The sequence below is a fragment of the Melanotaenia boesemani genome, chromosome 23 (genome assembly GCF_017639745.1).
Source record: "Melanotaenia boesemani isolate fMelBoe1 chromosome 23, fMelBoe1.pri, whole genome shotgun sequence".
Classification (NCBI taxonomy): Eukaryota; Metazoa; Chordata; class Actinopteri; order Atheriniformes; family Melanotaeniidae; genus Melanotaenia; species Melanotaenia boesemani.
In genome coordinates, this window is record NC_055704.1 from 4,265,732 (window position 1) to 4,283,353 (window position 17,622).

The 17,622-nt window shown below is 41.6% G+C and overlaps 2 long non-coding RNA genes across 2 annotated transcripts; both read left to right on the forward strand.

The window, feature by feature from the left end:
- Window positions 1-279: 279 nt before the first annotated feature.
- Window positions 280-1,617, forward strand: LOC121634404. The gene is made up of 3 exons (XR_006009225.1): window positions 280-331; window positions 491-532; window positions 1,081-1,617. It is a non-coding gene; the product is annotated as an uncharacterized LOC121634404 (long non-coding RNA).
- Window positions 1,618-3,548: 1,931 nt separating this feature from the next.
- Window positions 3,549-4,834, forward strand: LOC121634405. Its single transcript, XR_006009226.1, has 3 exons — window positions 3,549-3,635; window positions 3,726-3,818; window positions 4,743-4,834. It is a non-coding gene; the product is annotated as an uncharacterized LOC121634405 (long non-coding RNA).
- The last annotated feature ends 12,788 nt before the right edge of the window (window positions 4,835-17,622 follow it).

Below are 17,622 nucleotides of genomic sequence, written 5' to 3' on the forward strand. Positions count from 1 at the left end.
CACGGGAAAACCCGGCCATTTCCAAATAGCAGAGGCATCTTAAATAGACCTAAAACATTCTGCGGATGGTCGGCGGGTGCGGTTTTGAAAATTGGTAAAAAATCGTTTGTGCGGGCGGGTAGCAGGCAGGGGGAGATTTTAAGAAGCGGTTGCGGGTGAAAAAATAAGTCATCTGCGCATCTCTATATCAACCAGTTAAGATTAGTCTATGCAAGTTGTTTTAAAAAGGCGTATTGTTTCATTCAAAGTTTGAAAGGTAACTTGTTTTTTATGTAGCTTGGAAGGAACGAGATCAAGAAAAAGACACAGGGAAAAAGATGGAACTGATGGGGTAAGAAGTTAATGTGTTTGATCCTCTTTTTGTTTAACACAAACATATATTTCAGAATACTTTGTAAAACCATAAACCTGTTTTATTGCAGTTTCCTTTTCAACCCATCTAAATACAATAACCAAATTCATTTCCTTTTTCATGCAATTAATTTCACAGGGTGATCCACCAAAAAAGAACAGAACTGTGGAGGAAGTCTGGGTATGATTCAGTACTACAAACTATTAAAGATCTTAGACGACTTGCTTCACAACCATAATTTTTTATTAAATCTTGATCTGTCTGAAGTACAATTGGTTAACAATTGCCTTGCCATCTTTTAAAAATCCATTGTCTGCATCATAGGCAACAGGACAAAAAAGTCTGTCCCAATTGTTGCCTTTTGTACTATACGGTAAAACTTGTCTAAAGCTGCTGTTTTGTGATCATTGATAACTGAATAATTTCATTGAAGCAGACAATATTTTTCCAATATGTAAGTCTAAATCTTAATTATGTAACATCAGGATGAGTTTTTTTTACATTAAGTACACTTTAAAGTCCACTTAATTAAAATGTATTCGAAAATGCAATGCTTATAACAACTTGATATTCCTTAAGTGACTGGAGACTGGAGATGCAGTTTAAAATGTATCATCATCAATACCTTGCCTCTCAAGCTAGGATAAAACCCCACAGAAGACAGACTTGCATTAAAAAAATAATTTTACTGTTGTAATTAAAATCCGTCCCTGCCCTGTTTTATATAGAACGAAGATCCCCAAAGTAAAGAAAAAACAGCAATGGAAAGGATTTCCACAAACCTGGAAGAGAATGAGTTGGTATAGCATATTCTGTTAAATTTTTTATTTTCTCTTATTAAATTTATTTCAGCAGGTCAAGTTCATGTTATTGTTATGTGGAATTTTTTTATTTTTGTTGGAGAAGCATCCATTTCTTAAGGATGCCAAACTGGCTTCTGAGTGGTGCCTCAGGAATGGTCTTCAAGGAAAGGTCTCCCTCCCCGAAATTCTCTCCATGGATCCACCAGAGAGAGCAGATGTTATCCAACAAACAAGAGAAACTGACTGGACCATCGAAAACAGCTGGGAAGATGTTTATGAGCCATTCATGTTTACATTCAAATGTCAAGCAGACTATGAAAACTTCATGATCGAGTGTGTTGAGAAACAAAACCTAAAAATCTGTGCACGTTTTCACTAACTACAAATAAAATGGTACTGACGGGAAATAAAAATGTTTGCAAAGGCTCTGTTTTGTTTTTAGATTCACATGGATAAACTCAGTGTTTGTGTGTGTGTATATATACATACATATATATATATATATATATATATATATATATATATATATATATATACACACATACATAATGTATAAGTATGTGTGTGTATTTGGTTCAACAATACTTTGATGAGATTGCTACAATCAGGTGTTTTCTGTAACTCCATCAAACTTCTGCACCTGTTTATTTATTCTGGCCCACTGCTCATAAGCAAAGTGCTCTCAATAGTCAAGGTTATTTTTTAAATAATTTTACACACAAAAAAAATTTGTATTTCAGTAAATCATAATTTTACAAATTTATATTTATTACTTTTTTATGGCTCATATTTGTTGAAATACTATAAAGAATAGCCTTTTCTTTCATGTAAGAAAGATTAAATCATTTTACAGACAGCTGTAAATAAATTAATGAAGTTCCGTTGTAGTTCTTCCATTTGTCCACAAGTGGGGTTCTGAATGCAACCATCCATTAATGTCTAGCCACGCCCCTCAGTCTAGCCACGCCCCCTGGACGTCCAACCCCGCCCAATATCCAGCCCCGCCCCATTCTGCAGTCTGCAGCTGGGGGTTATTGCTAAGAACAGGTGTGTGAAGCTGAGTTTATACTGAATATTTATACTAAGTGTGTATTTTCTCTATTTTCAGGTCAAAGTAGACTACAATACTTCTGCGTGTCATAGTGTCAGAAATGAAATCAGGCGTCTATCCGCAACGTTCAACGCAGGCAACGTTCAAACACAAAAAGGCAGAATCAGGTTACTTATCAAGGAGGGCAGGCAAACCTCCGTGTTCATTCCAAACAGGGGTCAATATCCAGATAGGCACTTGACAAGAACAAATCTGGCGTGGGTCAGGCAAGAGAAATCCAAGGACATGACAGGGTCAATAACAGGAGGTCTGAAACACAAGAAAATCACTGGATCTCAACAAGGTTAGTATTGCTGACCATCTGGCAGGGAAGCAGAGAGTGTTTAAGTAGGGCGGAAAGCAGGTGAGGCGAGTGAGCAATCAGGGCAGGTGGAGGAGATGAGCTTGATTACAGAGCTGCACAGCAGAGCAGCAATCATTACATGATCTGTGGTGTTTATTCCTAAAGGTTTAAAGACTGATATCCTTGACACACTTGCAGACATTATGTCAAAGATTACTGCTCATCCTGAGAGGCAGCACTATGAAAATGTAGCCACAGCCCTGGTGGAGAGGCATCCCTTTCTGTGAGAACCAGGGTCTGAGAAGGGATGGTACTCGTGGTTTCACAGCCTGAAGTCTAAGCTTGGAAGCTAGCAGGATGTTCTGAAGTGATCATTATTAAACTAAAAGCGGGAAGTTCAAAAGGAAAATATGTCCAGAAGTCAAAGAAAGGAGAGGTTAACTACTGTCCGGGTCCACAAAATATGAAGAAGCGCAAGATTATGGAGACTGAAATGTTCAAGAGAGACATGGATCACCAGCTGCTAGAGAATCTCATGGTTGCTACATTTTCCCAGTGTAGAAACGAGATCATTGGAGATCAACCACACATGACAGAGCTCATTTCCCGATGGCCAGCTCTCTTCCATGAGAGATAGTAAGCACACAACTTTGCATTAATAAAGAGATTTACCCATGTTACGTTAGAGCAGTGTTTCTCAATCCTGGTTATCAGGGACCACTGTCCTGCATGTTGTAGTTCTTACCAACTCCAGCACACTTGATGCAGATTAACTGACATGCTCGTCAAGTTCTATGCAAGTTTAAAGGTGTGTTAAGGTATGGACACCTCTAAAACATGCAGGGCAGGGGTCCCTGAGGACCAGGATTGACAAACACTTTGTTAGACTGGATACATTTGAGGACTATGTTTTATTTTCTGTCCATCTCCTCAGATTAGGGCAGGGGATTAGAATTAGGATCGTCACCACTGACCTGCTGGAATCTTGATGGCCTGATCCCAAGACTGCTGGAGGTGTACAAAGAAGCAACCAAGTCTGGAAAGAAGCCATCACTCAAAGACATTCTGGACTGTCTTGTGAAAGATGTAAGTGGAAGTGTGAATAGTTAGAAAATTAGGCACCATTTCTTGTTTGTTTAAGCATTTTCATCTTACTGCATGTCTCATGTCTCATAGGAGACAAATGAGAGGAGAAGAGCTGCTGCTCTGCTTGGTCTGCCACACCTCATCTGAGGCGAAGATCCATCAAATGCCATCAGGATGTGTGATGTAAGACAAAAACTGTGTATGTGTGCATGTTTGTGTTTATATCTTTCACTTTTTTGTGATATTTGTGTGTGTGGGTGGCAACGAGCAAGGGTGGGGGGGGTTGTAAAATAACATCTTAACCAAGTCAGAGAAATCTTACCTAAATAGTTAATGTGTATACATATTGACATGGACATGAGAACAGACATGGCCTGGATAAGGCTTACTCCATATGTAAGTTGTTTAAAGCCAAAATAAAATGTAATAGTAATACTACAAACATGTGACAGCAGCTCTGTTCCAGCCCAGGTTAGAGGAGCTTGTTGTTCCCAACTATTGCTAACACATTTTTCCTGGAGATTGCATGGAAAAATTTAAAGATAATTTGAAATGTTTGTTGTGTGTTGGATTTATTTATACTTCCACTTATATAGTAGAGAGATTTGTGTGGTTACTTTATGGATGCTGAATGGGGTATAAAATAGCATAAAGGTAGCCACAGACTGGGCAAAAACCTTCAATAGAGAAAAAAAGATGCATTAAAAATCTGGATAAGTCTTTAATAATCAAATCGCACCATCCTGAATTGAAATCAAATTGTGAGGTACCTAAGATGGCCCTAATTCCCTAATATTGAGGATATTTTCAGTGCTTTATCTTCCTGTTCTTTGGTGTAATACAGTGTACAACAGGTACAGCAGATTGAATCATCCTGTCTCTGTGCTCTGCTATGCTGTGTGCTCCCCTTTAGGTAATAACTGACTGAACAGAGCTACATCATAAAACCCCACCTCCAAAAGCTGAACAATGCCTTATAGTGTCAAGACATACAAGACGTTAAACCTCACAAAAGCATCAAACAACTTGTAATATATCTACCTCAGAGTAATGGCATCCTGTGCTTGCACAGAAAAATGATCTTAAAAATTTCTTCTTCTTTTTAAGGCTCATGTTGAGATTGTGGATGAAGCCATGAAGGGGATGCAGCTTGGCCTTCTGATAGGCTGTGAAGGTGGTGAACTGGGTGCCGTTCCACACGAGGTCTTCAATGTGGCAGTTGTGGTGGAGGAGACCATTGTGCTTCACAACATTAAAGATGTGGCACATAGCTTTGCCAGGCTTATGGGTGTCATCTACTGTGTCAATCTCAAGCATCCAGATGCCATGACGTATTCCTTTGAGTTTCTCCAGAGGGTGGTGATGAAGATCAAACCAGACCAGACCTCAGCTCGAGTACATGGATTGAGAAACAGAATCCTGAGATACAAACTGTAACATCTGCTAAGTTCCCTCCGTTTCAGTTCCTTATCTGGAGAGTTCCTGTAAGAATTTTATTCACTGTTTTCAATACACTACAACCTTGAGTTTTGTACTGAACTTATGTACTATGAAAAACATCCCTCTCCTCTCAAGGTTTTCATTTTGAGATTGCTAGAGAAAAGACTGATCTTACATTTCTTTATATCGGACTGATTATGAGAGATGATGGTATTGACAGGTCAATACAGACTTGTGATGTTAAAATGCAGGAAACTTTGTGTTAAGTTGGGACAAAAGACTTTCCTTGAAAAATTTCAGACAACACAGGCCTCAGAAAGTTCGATCTTTTCAGTGGAATAAGGCCTGACTGTTGGAAGCTGGTGCATTTTCTTATTCATTACTCACATTGTTGTAATAGAGTACAATCAGTCTATTTTTGTTTAGTTTTATTCACATGAAAACATTTTAGAGATCAGGCTCAGGAGTTTAGGCACTTGTATTGACCAATTTAGTTAAACCAACTGAAAAGTGATGGTTTCATCTGTTATCTGCTAAGGCCGTCTGGTTTTAGGTAGCATATACTGGGTTTTATAATGATAACTGCAATAATGTGAGTTTCAGCAGCCTCAGGATTTAGAAGCACTGTTACTAAACCCTTTTATGATAAAATATGATTGTCTCAACTGGTCTGTTTAGCAGAATTTGTTTCAACACATTTGATGTTGGTTGGCTGGACTTTTCAGGGCAACTGGTATTTAATGTGTGGTCAGAATTTTCTTGTTCATCATGTCAACAAGCAGTAAGTTGAGAAAGTTCACTTAACTTGAAAAGTTAACTTGTATGAATATAGTTATTTACTAATACTTCAAACTAGTAGCAAGGATATTTAATTGTATGTTTCTTTGACAAGAGGGAGTATGTTTTCTTAAATCAATAATGTAATGCTGTGAGTTGTTTTAGCTCAGAGTATTAAGTTCATACAACTAACAGTCATTAATTAAACAACTGGTATAACTGAATTATGTGAGTTGAAATGACATAAACTTTAAGTTTTCTTGATAAGAAAATGCAAGTTTTCTTGAATGGATAATGTCATTTAGTTATTTCAACTCAGAGTATCAAGTTTAAACAAGAAATCATCATCAACTGGGAAATTTTTCTAACTTCCTTTCCTGAGTAGAGTAAAAGTTTTTCTTGAAGTTATTTGTGTTTTAAGGCAGCAACTAAAGTTAAGTTTCTAAGTTGAACTACCCTGATAATTCTTACAGAGCAGAGAAGGCTTCTCAATTCTTCCTCATGTTTTCATGTCTTCCTCTTCATTTCCTTGTCTATCTCATCCTCCAATTGCTCCAGTATCTTCACCTACAGCTGCGTCGCGTTTCTTCTTCATGACTTCCTCTTTGTCTGTTTCTCAATTCTTCTTTATGTCTTCCTCTTCGTCTGCTTCTCAATTCATCATTTTTTCTTCTTTGATTTTCTATCTGATCCTCCATCTGCTCCTACGCCTTCTCCTTCATCTGCTTCTTGATTCTCCATTATGACTGTCTCTTTGTCTTTTCTCGATTCTTCTTCTTGTCTTCCTCTTTATCTGTGTCTTGTTTTTTGTTTATGTCGTTGTCTTACTTCTGTCTTACTTCTTCATGTCTTCCTCGTCACTTGCTTCTCAATTCTTCTTCATTACTTTCTTTGTCTGCATCTTGATTCTTCATGTCTTCGTCTCTTTTTCGATTCTTCTTCGTGTTTTCCTCTTCATCTGCTTCTTGATTCTCCATCATGTCTTGTCCTTCATGTGCGTCTTGATTCTTCTTTATTTCTTCATCTTTTTCTCAATTCTTCTTCTTGTCTTCCTCTTCATCTGCTTCTCGACACTTTGTCATGTCTTCCCCTTCGTCTGCTTCTTGATTCTTTTTCGTGTCTTCCTCTTCATCTGCTACTCCATCTGGTCCTCCGTCTGCTCCTATGTCTTGTCCTTCATCTGCTTCTCGATTCTTGTTCATTTCTTCTCCTTCATCTTTTTCTCGATTCTTCTTCTTGTCTTCCTCTTTATCTGCGTTTCAATTCTTCTTCATGTCTTCCTCTTCATCTGCGTTTTGATTCTTCTTCATGTCTTCCTCTTCATATGCTTGTTGTTTCTTTTTCAAGTCTTCCTTTTCATCTGCGTCTCAGTTCTTAACGTCTTTCTCTGTATCTGCTTCTCCATTCTTCTTCATGACTTTGTCTTTTTCTCCTCTCGATCCTTTGTGATGTATTTTCTCTTCCTATGCGTCTCAATTCTTCGTCATGTCTTCCTCTTCATCTGTTACTTGATTCTTCTTTATGACTTTTTTGTTGTCTGTTTCTCGATTCTCCTTTTTGTATTCCTCTTCATCTGTGTCTTAATTCTCCTTCATGTGTAACTCTCCATCTGCTTTTCGATTCTACTTCATGATTTTCTCTTTCTATTATTGACTCTTCTTTATGACTTTTTATTCGTCTGTTCCTCGATTTCTTTACATGACTTTCACTTTCTGTTCTTGATTCTTCATCATGTCTTCCCCTTTATCTGCTTCTTGATTTTTTTTCATGTCTTCCTCTTCATCTGCTACTCCATCTGGTCCTCCGTCTGCTCCTATGTCTTGTCCTTCATCTGCTTCTTGATTCTTGTTCATTTCTTCTCCTTCATCTTTTTCTCAATTCTTCTTCTTGTCTTCCTCTTCATCTGCGTCTCGATTCTTCTTCATGTCTTCGTCTCTTTCTCGATTCTTCCTCATGTCTTCCTCTTCATCTGCGTCTCAGTTCTTTTTTTTTTTTTTTTTTTTTTTTTGTTTAACTTGTCCTGTCCAGCATCATAGCAAGCAAAATGATAATCTGGTTGCTGTATTGTGCTGAACAAATTTGCTCTGCCAAGGGGAGGCCTATGGGTAAGGTTCCTCTTGATAATCTGATTCATTTATTTATTTATTTACTTTGAATCACGGAATCTATGTAATCCTGCTGGACCTGACCGGAGGGGACAGAAAAAGATGGAAAATAGCAAAAAGAGCAAAAGGGAAAGAAGAAAGGAGACAAAAACATCACAGACAGAAGGAAATGACCCTTCAATCCACACCATCACCAGACAATAAACTGTTACACCTGTACATGAACACACCAGATAATTTCCTACAACTTTTACAAAAAAAAAACCAGAAACACACACACAGAAAAAACAGAGCTGCTAGTCATTAAGAGTTTTTAAATAATAACCAAATCAAAAAGACATAACATAACGTAACTCTTAGTATAAAACCCCATGGATAACTCAGTGACTGTGTCAACATGCAGAGGATGAGGAATAAGGAGTGATTAGTGATGATGAGTGGTGAGTGAGACCGTGCAAATGTGACCACACCTCTACGGAGGTCAGTAGCAGACCAGGGCCAGAGACCCAGGCCCTCAGCAGCAGCCCTGGAGCACCAACCCAAGCTACCCCACCACAAAGACGACTCCAGCCCCACCTGAAGGGCGGCAGAGGAGAGCCCCAGCAAGAGACCCCCTCCCCCCACTCCCCACCTACTCCAATCTGCACCCCATATAACCCCACACTCACACCCTCCCCTGTGCCGTACCCACAAGCATCCCAGGCGGACCAGAGGACAGTGAGCCCCAAGCACCCCCCCCCCCGGACCCAACACCCACAGAGCCAGCAGCCTACCAGCACAGCCACCCCGGGACCCGGCCCCGGGGCAACCACCTCCCCCTGCCTGCCCCTGGCCACACACAGGGGGAACGGGTGTGAGAGGTCCCCAATACCCTCTCCCTCCCCGCTCCTGACTGTTTATGTAGTGTGTGTTGTGTGCAATTAAAATTGAGGGGCAGTGACCACAATGAGCCGGGAGCCGGGCCACCTAAGTGGCCCCGCCCGAAATGCACTGCATGCCATGCCCCCCAGGTGTTGTTTGTGTGTTGTGTTTCTTGTGTTTTGGTGTCTTGGTGCAATTAAAACTGAGAGGCAAGTCACCACGGGGTGCATCCAAGGAGACCACTGAATGGCCCCCTCCTCTCCACTCCGCATGGCTCCACGCCTCCCAACTCCCTACATGTGTGTGTGTGTGTGTGAGACAGAGAGAGCGGGAAGAAAGAGGGGTCTGCGGATGTACAAGCAAACTTCCCTCTGGATGTTGAGCCTCTACTGGCATTAGGCACCCCCGCCATTCAGGGACCACAGCCAGTGAGCCGTCACAGACCCCAGAAAGTACCCACCCTCCCACATCCCTAACGGGGAATGAGAGGATGGGGACAGCGGCAGACCCACGGCACACCACCCCCAGGCCCGCCCAGGCCCCCCCCACAAGTCCACTTAACCCCGCCCCAACCACACACAGAAACACATGCACACACCTATTTCCTGCACACTCCCGCTCATCCTAACACATACATGCCTCCTCAGCCCCACCCACACAATACAAACACTTACACAGCATACAACCCTCCCACGCTTACTCCCCAGACACACCCCCACTCATCCTAGCACATGCATACGCACGCACACAAATATACCCCCACACCCACACAAACATCATCCAAAATATAGACACACACACAGCATACAAGCATCCCTTTCTCACACCCCAGCACCTCCCCCTATAATTCCCCGAATCCCACTCAGCCCTCCTTCAAACCCCTACAACCCTCCTGCCCCCAGGCCATACCCTGGGTCCCTGGGCTACAACCAGACAGCAGGCTATGCACCAACCCACACCACGGCAGCACATCAGGGCAGGCCCAGACCCCCGGCACATACGGACCCCACCACCCCAGAAGAAGGAGGACCACCCCCAGGCACCAGAGCCCAGAACCCCCACACAGCCCACCCTGGAATAGCCCGGCCGCCCGGCCCAGGACTGACGCCCACCGACCCAGGCGTCACCAGTGGTGTCACCCAGCCACGAGGTGAATCCAACCGCTGGCCCCCACAGCCCCCGACAGGGTCAGACCCAGAGCCACCCCCACCGCAGAGCAGCCCGGCCCCGCACCATGGGAAACCACAAAGAACCCGCAACCACCAGTCACTCCCGGCCATTTCCTAACCCCCATAGCAACGAGGTCACAGTCCTCCACCTACAATAAGTGATGGAACTAAGCACAGGGGACCAGAGGGAATGAGATTCAGCTAAATGATTCTTTGAGGAGGCAGACATTGTCTCACTACTGATGTGGTCAACTAAGAGATTCCTAAACTGCTGAATACACAGATTATTTTTGTTTTTCCAATTCACAAGGATAGTTTTCTTTGCGATGCATCTGTTGCAGTCTCAGTTCTTAACGTCTTTCTCTATATCTGCTTCTCCATTCTTCTTCATGACTTTTTCTGACTCCTCTCGATCTTTCGATCTTCCTCTGCGTTTCAATTTTTCTTCATGTTTTCCTCTTCATCTGTTACTTGATTCTTCTCTATGACTTTTTCTTTGTCTGTTTCCAGATTCTTCTTGTATTCCTCTTCATCTGTGTTTCAATTCTCCTTCATGTCTAACTCTCCTTTTCTGCTTTTCGATTCTTCTTCATGATTTTAACTTTCCATTATTGACTCTTCTTAATGACTTTTTTTTTCGTCTGTTCCTCGATTTCTTTACATGACTTTCACTTTCTGTTCTTTGTTCTTCTTCATGTCTTCCTCTTCGTCGGCTTTTCAATTCTTTGTCATGACTTTCACTTTCTTTTCTCGATTCTTCTTCATGTCTTCCTCTTCATCTGCATCTCAATCCTTCTCCATGTCTAACTCTCCATCTGCTTTTTGATTCTTCTTCATGACTTTCACTTTCTGTTATCGACTCTTCTTCATGACTTTCTATTTATATATATTTCTTAATTCCTTTACATGACTTTTACTTTCTGTACTCTGTTCTTCTTCATGTCTTCCTCTTTGTCTGCTTCTCAATTGCTCTTCACGAAAAAGAGTTCAAATGTAAAAGAAGACTTATAGTCATATGAAATGGAGGAGCTAGTAGAAGCACTGCAGTCAAATGAAAGAGAAGAGTTAGAAATCATGCGAAAAAGAAGTGTCACGATCAGATGGAACAGAAGATTTACAGTCACATGAAAAAGAAAAGTTAGAATCATAAGCAAAAGAAGACTTACAGTCAGATAAAAAAGGAGTTAGTCACATGAAAAAGCATAGTTATAATAAGATGAAAAAGAAGAGTTAGTCAGATGCAAAAGAAGAGGTCCAATCAGATTAAAAAGAAGACTTACAGGTTGATGAAAAACAGATTCACAGTCAGGTGAAAAAGAAGAGTTACAGGGTGTGTCCCAATCTGCGCACTTCTATACTTCGAACACTATATTTAAGTGCTTAGTGCGCTGACAGAAATTTCATCAAAAACTCAGTGCACTGAAAGTACCCGGATACTGCCCTAAACTCGGCCAAAAATCTAGTGCGAAAAGATGGACACTACACGCACTAAACGGACGATAAAAATGATTAATGCTATAGGTTCCGTATGTTCATTCATGGTTGTTGAACCTCCAGATTAAGCACTGCGGGGTCTCTGGCGTAAACAAAATGGTCCTTGATCTGAAAACTGATTAGGAAACACCGCTGGTTAGAGAACCGACCCTTTCGTTGGTACAGCAGACGAAGCCGTAGCTGATTGTTTATCACTTTAGATAAGCGTCTGCAAAGTACCCATAAAGTACATAATAATGTTTGCTTTTATATAACCTGCCATTCTGTGTTCACCGTAGGTCACTGTGGCATCAAACTACCGAGCCAGCAGTTGCACTGAGCCATTTAACACCTGCGGGCTAGGACGCTGCTGTGGAGAAGAGGAGGCGGCAAGAGAGAAATGATTTAATTAAAATTTTAAATAAATTGTTTTCTGCATCCCTGTTTTAGCGTCTTCATTACTGCATTTCATATTTTAAATGATGGTTTCTAGTATAATCGGTTTCCTGTTGCCAGACATGAACTTATCAGTGTAAACACCAATGAAAACAGATTCAGTTAAGATATTATTTGCTTATTTAAAAGCTGTTTTTTAGTGTTTTAAATTGCACTTTATACTAACAAGTATGGGGGAGACATGCAAAGACACATGAACGTGTGCTGATGGTTTCTATTGTTATCAACTAAGATAGATTAATACAGTGGAGACCACGGTTCTTTGGTTCACTAATGAGGCCTTTTAAAAGGCATTTAATTGCATAAAAGTATGATGACATGCAAACACGTATGTTAACGTGATTTTGGATTTTGGAAGAAAAAAAAAAGTATATTAACGCGGCGCTGGTAAGCTGGTACGTCACTACCAGTAAGTGCAAAACGTTAGTGCTCAATTTGGATCACTTACTCACGATAGCGTGCACTACAGAAGGTAGTGCTTAGTGCGCACTACCTTCCAGTGCACTCATGTAAGTGCGTGGTTTGAGACACACTCACTGTCTGATAAACAAAAGAGGAGTCAGATGAAAAACCAGAGTTATAAGCAGATAAAAATTTAGAGTTTCAGTCAGTCGAAAAAGAAGACTTACAGTCAGATGAGAGAGAGGAATTACAATCAGATGATAGAGTTTCAGTCAGATGAAAATTTAGAGTTGCAATCAGATGAAAAGGAAGAGTTAGATTCAGATGAAAAAGAAAACTTTCATTGTGATGAATAGGAAGAGTTTCAGTCCTTTGAAAGTATGAGTTACAGTCAGATGAAAAAGAGGAGTTTGATGAACAAGAATAGTTAGTCATATGAAAAAAAAAAAACGTTTCAAAAGAAGAGTTAAATCAGATCAAAAAGGAGAGTTATAGTCAGATCAAAAACAATAGTTACATACATACATACATAGTTATGCTTCCCTGGACTCTACCTTGGCCTCCTTCTACCAGGCTGTAGACTGTCCCACAAGGAACAACAGAACAATAGACCTGCTGTACTCCAATGTGAAGGATGCCTACAGAGCCACCCCCCTCCCCCCACTTGGAAAGTCTGACCACAACCTGGTTCACCTACAGCCACAGTACACCCCCCTGGTCAAAAGGATGTCTAAAACCACACGCTTGATCAGGAAGTGGTCACCTGAGGCAGAGCATGATCCGAGAGACGGCTTTGACATCACTGATTGGGATGTACTGCTGAGACAACATGGTGAGGACATAGAGGAGCAGACTCACTGTCTGACGGACTACATCAACTTCTCGCTGGACGTAGTCTCCCCCAATAAGACTGTCCGTTGACAAGATGTCAAAGCTGCCCTCAACAGGAAGAAGGTGGCTTTCATGAACCATGACAGGGAGGCAATGCAATTAGCACAGCGGGAGGTGAAACAATGCCTGAAGGTGGCGAGGGACACCTACAGAAGGAAGGTGGAGGATAAACTGAGTGAGAGCCGTATGAAGGAGGTCTGGGATGGTGTCAACACCATCACAGGCTTCAGATCAAAGGCCATAACAGCGGGGGGGACAGTGGAAGAAGCAAACAGGCTGAACATCTTCTTTAACTGCTTTGACCAGCCCACTGTCCCCCCTCCCCCACTGCAGTACACATCCTCCCTGACTTCATCCCCTGTGCAGGCCCCCTGCCAACCTTTACCCCTCCCCCCATCTCAACACCCTCCACACATAACAGCTGAACAGGTGAGGGGAGAACTGAGGAAGCTCCACCCATGGAAAGCAGCAGGCCCTGACGGAGTGCCTCCTCGTCTGCTTAGGACCTGCACTGCTGAACTGGGGGAACCACTCCAGCATGTCTTCAGCCACAGTCTACAGCTGGGGAAAGTGCCTACCCTGTGGAAAACATCCTGTATTGTTCCAGTTCCAAAGAAAAACCGTCCTGGTGAGCTGAACGATTACAGACCGGTGGCACTTACATCCCAGCTGATGAAGACGATGGAGCGACTCACCCTCAATCTCCTCAAGCCTCCATCTCCAGGACCCCCTACAGTTTGCCTATCAAGCAGGTGTGGGTGTGGAGGATGCTATTCTCTACCTCCTACACCGTGTCCAAGTTCATCTGGATAAGGGGAGGGGCACAGTGAGGATCCTCTTCTTGGATTTTTCAAGCGCCTTCAACACAATCCAGCCCCTGATGCTTCTGGACAAACTGAGGGAGATGCAGGTGGACCCCTGCTTGGTGTCCTGGATTGGTAACTACCTCACAGAGAGACCGCAGTACGTCAGGCTAAAGGACATCACATCTGACACTGTTATTAGCAGCACAGGAGCACCCCAGGGGACAGTGCTGTAGTAACAGGCTGCTCCTCCCCAAGAGTAGGACCAACCGGCTCAGAGACTCATTTGTCCCCCGAGCCATCAAACTGTACAACTCTGCATTAGGCAGGAGGGGAAGAAGGAGGGGGGAGAGGGAGGTGTCCAGTCCGCCTGATAGAACACATGTACAATAACCATACAAACAGTTGCAATAACTTATACGTGCCATAGTGATCTGGGAATCTGTACCACCTCTACTGTGTGCAATGCTTGTTTATATTGTTTTATTTAGCTTATCTTATTGTTATTATTGTTATATTTATTGCATTCTATTTGCCTCTATTTTGCTTTGTGCCTGTATATATTGTGTCTTGTGCTTGTCCTGCTTTACTGTTGATGTTGTATTGCTGCTGGTACCCAAATTTCCCTGAGGGCTCTCTGAAGGGATTAATAAAGTATTTCTATTCTATTCTATTCTATTCTATTCTATTCTACATTCAGATGAAAAAGAAATACATTCGGATGAAAAAGAAGTACATTCGGATGAAAAAGAAGGGTTACAGTCATGAAAAAAGAAGAGTTACAGTCAGATGAAAAAGTTTCTACCAGGTTTCAAAACAGCGACTTTTGCGTTCAACCTCCGCCTCTGGTTTCAGTCTCCGAGCAGGACCGTCATCCTCCACCTCCTGTTCCTTCTCCTGAGGATTCCTGGAAAATGGTGCTGCTCCGACTTTTCTAGGTCCTGTTCCTGAATGGGTCCTGGCCTGCGTGTCATCCCTGGTCCATGCCGGCCATCTCTGTGGAATTCGCACCTCCTCCACTTCTGGTTCATGCTCTCCTCTGCCTTCTCTGGTTCCTGTTCACGAGGTAGTCCTGGACCGCATCTCACCCCAGGTCCACGCCATCCATCTTAGAGGAGATTACTCTTCCTCCGTCTCTGGTTCCTGTTCTTGAGGGGGTTCCGACTCGAGTCTCATCCCTGGTTTATGCCGGCCATCACCAAGGAGGTCGCCCTTCTTTCACCTCTCTTTCCTGCTCCTGAGGGGTCCCCAGAAAAGGACACTCTTCTGCCTTCTCTGCTCTAAGAATTATCAGGGTAGTTCAACTTAGAACCTTAACTTCAGTTACTGCCTTAAAAAACACAAATAAACTCAACTTCAAGGAAACCTCTTATTCAACTCAGGAAAGGAAGTTAGAAAAATTTCCCAGTTGATGATAATTTTCTGTTTGAACTTCATACTCTGAGTTGAAATTATTAAATGGCAATATCCATTCAAGAAAACTTGCATTTTCTTGTCATTTCAACTCACATAATTCAGTTATACCAGTTGTTTAATTAATGACTGTTAGTTGTTTGAACTTAATACTCTGAGCTAAAACAACTCACAGAATTACATTATCGATTTAAGAAAACATACTCCCTCTTGTCAAAGAAACATACAATTACATATCCTTGCTACTCATATTTTGAAGTAGTAGTAAATAACTACATTCATACAAGTTAACTTTTCTTTTTCTTTTTTTTTTTAACCCTGTCCTGTCCAGCATCCTAACATACAGAACGGTGGTCTGTGTGCCATATTTTGCTTGACAGAGTTGCTCTACAATGGGAGACATGATATATACATGGCTGCCTTTGATATTTTTATTATTTTTATTGTAATCTTATTTTCTTTAGTCTTTATATGTCAGTGCCGAACCTGACAGGGTACTTTTTAGTTTTGTCTGCAACAATATTTAGGTTTTTGTTAGCTGTGGTACATTTTTATCATAATCAGCATGAACTCTGTGATTTGAACTATACTCATCAACTGGATGACAGTATATATGAGCCTCCACTCTCCACATAAGCATTGGTTGCCTATGACCTTGTTACCAGCCCACTGGTTTTCCTTTTGAACAATTTTCATCCATGCAGCTCATCCAAATGCTGCTGCTGGAGTTTTAACCAGGACTTAAGAGATCTGAACACATCACACCAGTTTTAAAATCTTTACACTGGTTTCTAGTCAGTCAGAATAGATTTTAAAAACCTTCTGATTGTTTACAAATCCCAGAAAGGTTTAGGCCCTGAATACATCTGTGATATGTTCAGAGAATATAAACCTAGCAGAGCAATAAATTAATAAACTTCCTCATCAAGTTCGTTGCAGCATTTCATGTGTTAAAGTAGGGTTACCTTGAAAACCTGCAGGGCAGTGGGGACCAGGACTGAGAAACTGGTCCAGTAGATTTCCCAAAATGTCCAAACATGCTAGTGTAAAGACTGTAAACTGTAAACTCATCACGGGAACCTGTACAGCTTAGACAACCAGAATCTACACATCATTGTGTTCATCTCTGGGATGTATTAGAGCTTTAAATTAATGTGATATTCTCTTTAGGTTTTGTCAGTAGCATCATGTTATCTGAGGTCGGAATTTTATCAATACAAAAAACTGTTCTTTTTACTTTAGCTGTTTTTTTAGCACATTTCATCCAGGTATGAAAAATTAGTCCATGATTAAGTTTATGAGGGGATGTGAGTTCACAGATAAGTACCTGTCACATGATGCTTAACTGTGATTATCGTGTCACATATTCTCACTGCAAGTCTGTAATTGGTAAAAATGACCAATATTCATTAAAACTCATACGGCCGAGTCTATACAAACCCATTTTAGTGTAAGAAACATCATTTCACCCTCACCTGTCTGTCTTTCCACACAAGGTGGGGAGAGGGGCATAATTTGGCAGAATTGCTGATTTTTTTCTAAGAAGTGCCAACAAAGTCTACAACAGAGCATGTGTTGTACACCCAAATTTCCCTGAGGGCTCTCTGAAGGGATTAATAAAGTATTTCTATTCTATTCTACACATAAATATTATTAGGACAGGCAGAATGTAGCTAAATCTTTCAGATGACATCAGAACAACCAGCAATCGAACTCTTCAACTTTCCATCTATTCTGGACTCCCCAGGCAATAAATTAAGGACACGATTAAGAATCCTTAGTGGAATCAGCTAGTAGAGACATGTTTTTCATCTACAGAGAAAAAAAAATTATATACACACGACTCACCTTCATAGAGCTATCTGGGTCGTGCTGGCCTTGGCCAGATGGGTTTCAACAGAGCTTTTTCACATGAAGCGTGTTTGTAGACACAGAAGAACTCCGCCCTCCTCTCTGCAATTGGTTCGGGATTAGAGCAATTTGATGTGCATCATTGTGGGACAAAACTACTTGTATTTTCTGACCTGCAGAAATAATACATACTTGTATGTTAAAAAACACGGAAAACATATGTCCCTATTCTACTTTCATACTCTTGGCCCACTTGAATCCAATAGAGCAGCTTTGGGGTGTGGTGGAACGGGAGATTCTCATCATGGATGCAGCCGCTAAACCTGCAGCAACCGTGTGATGCTGT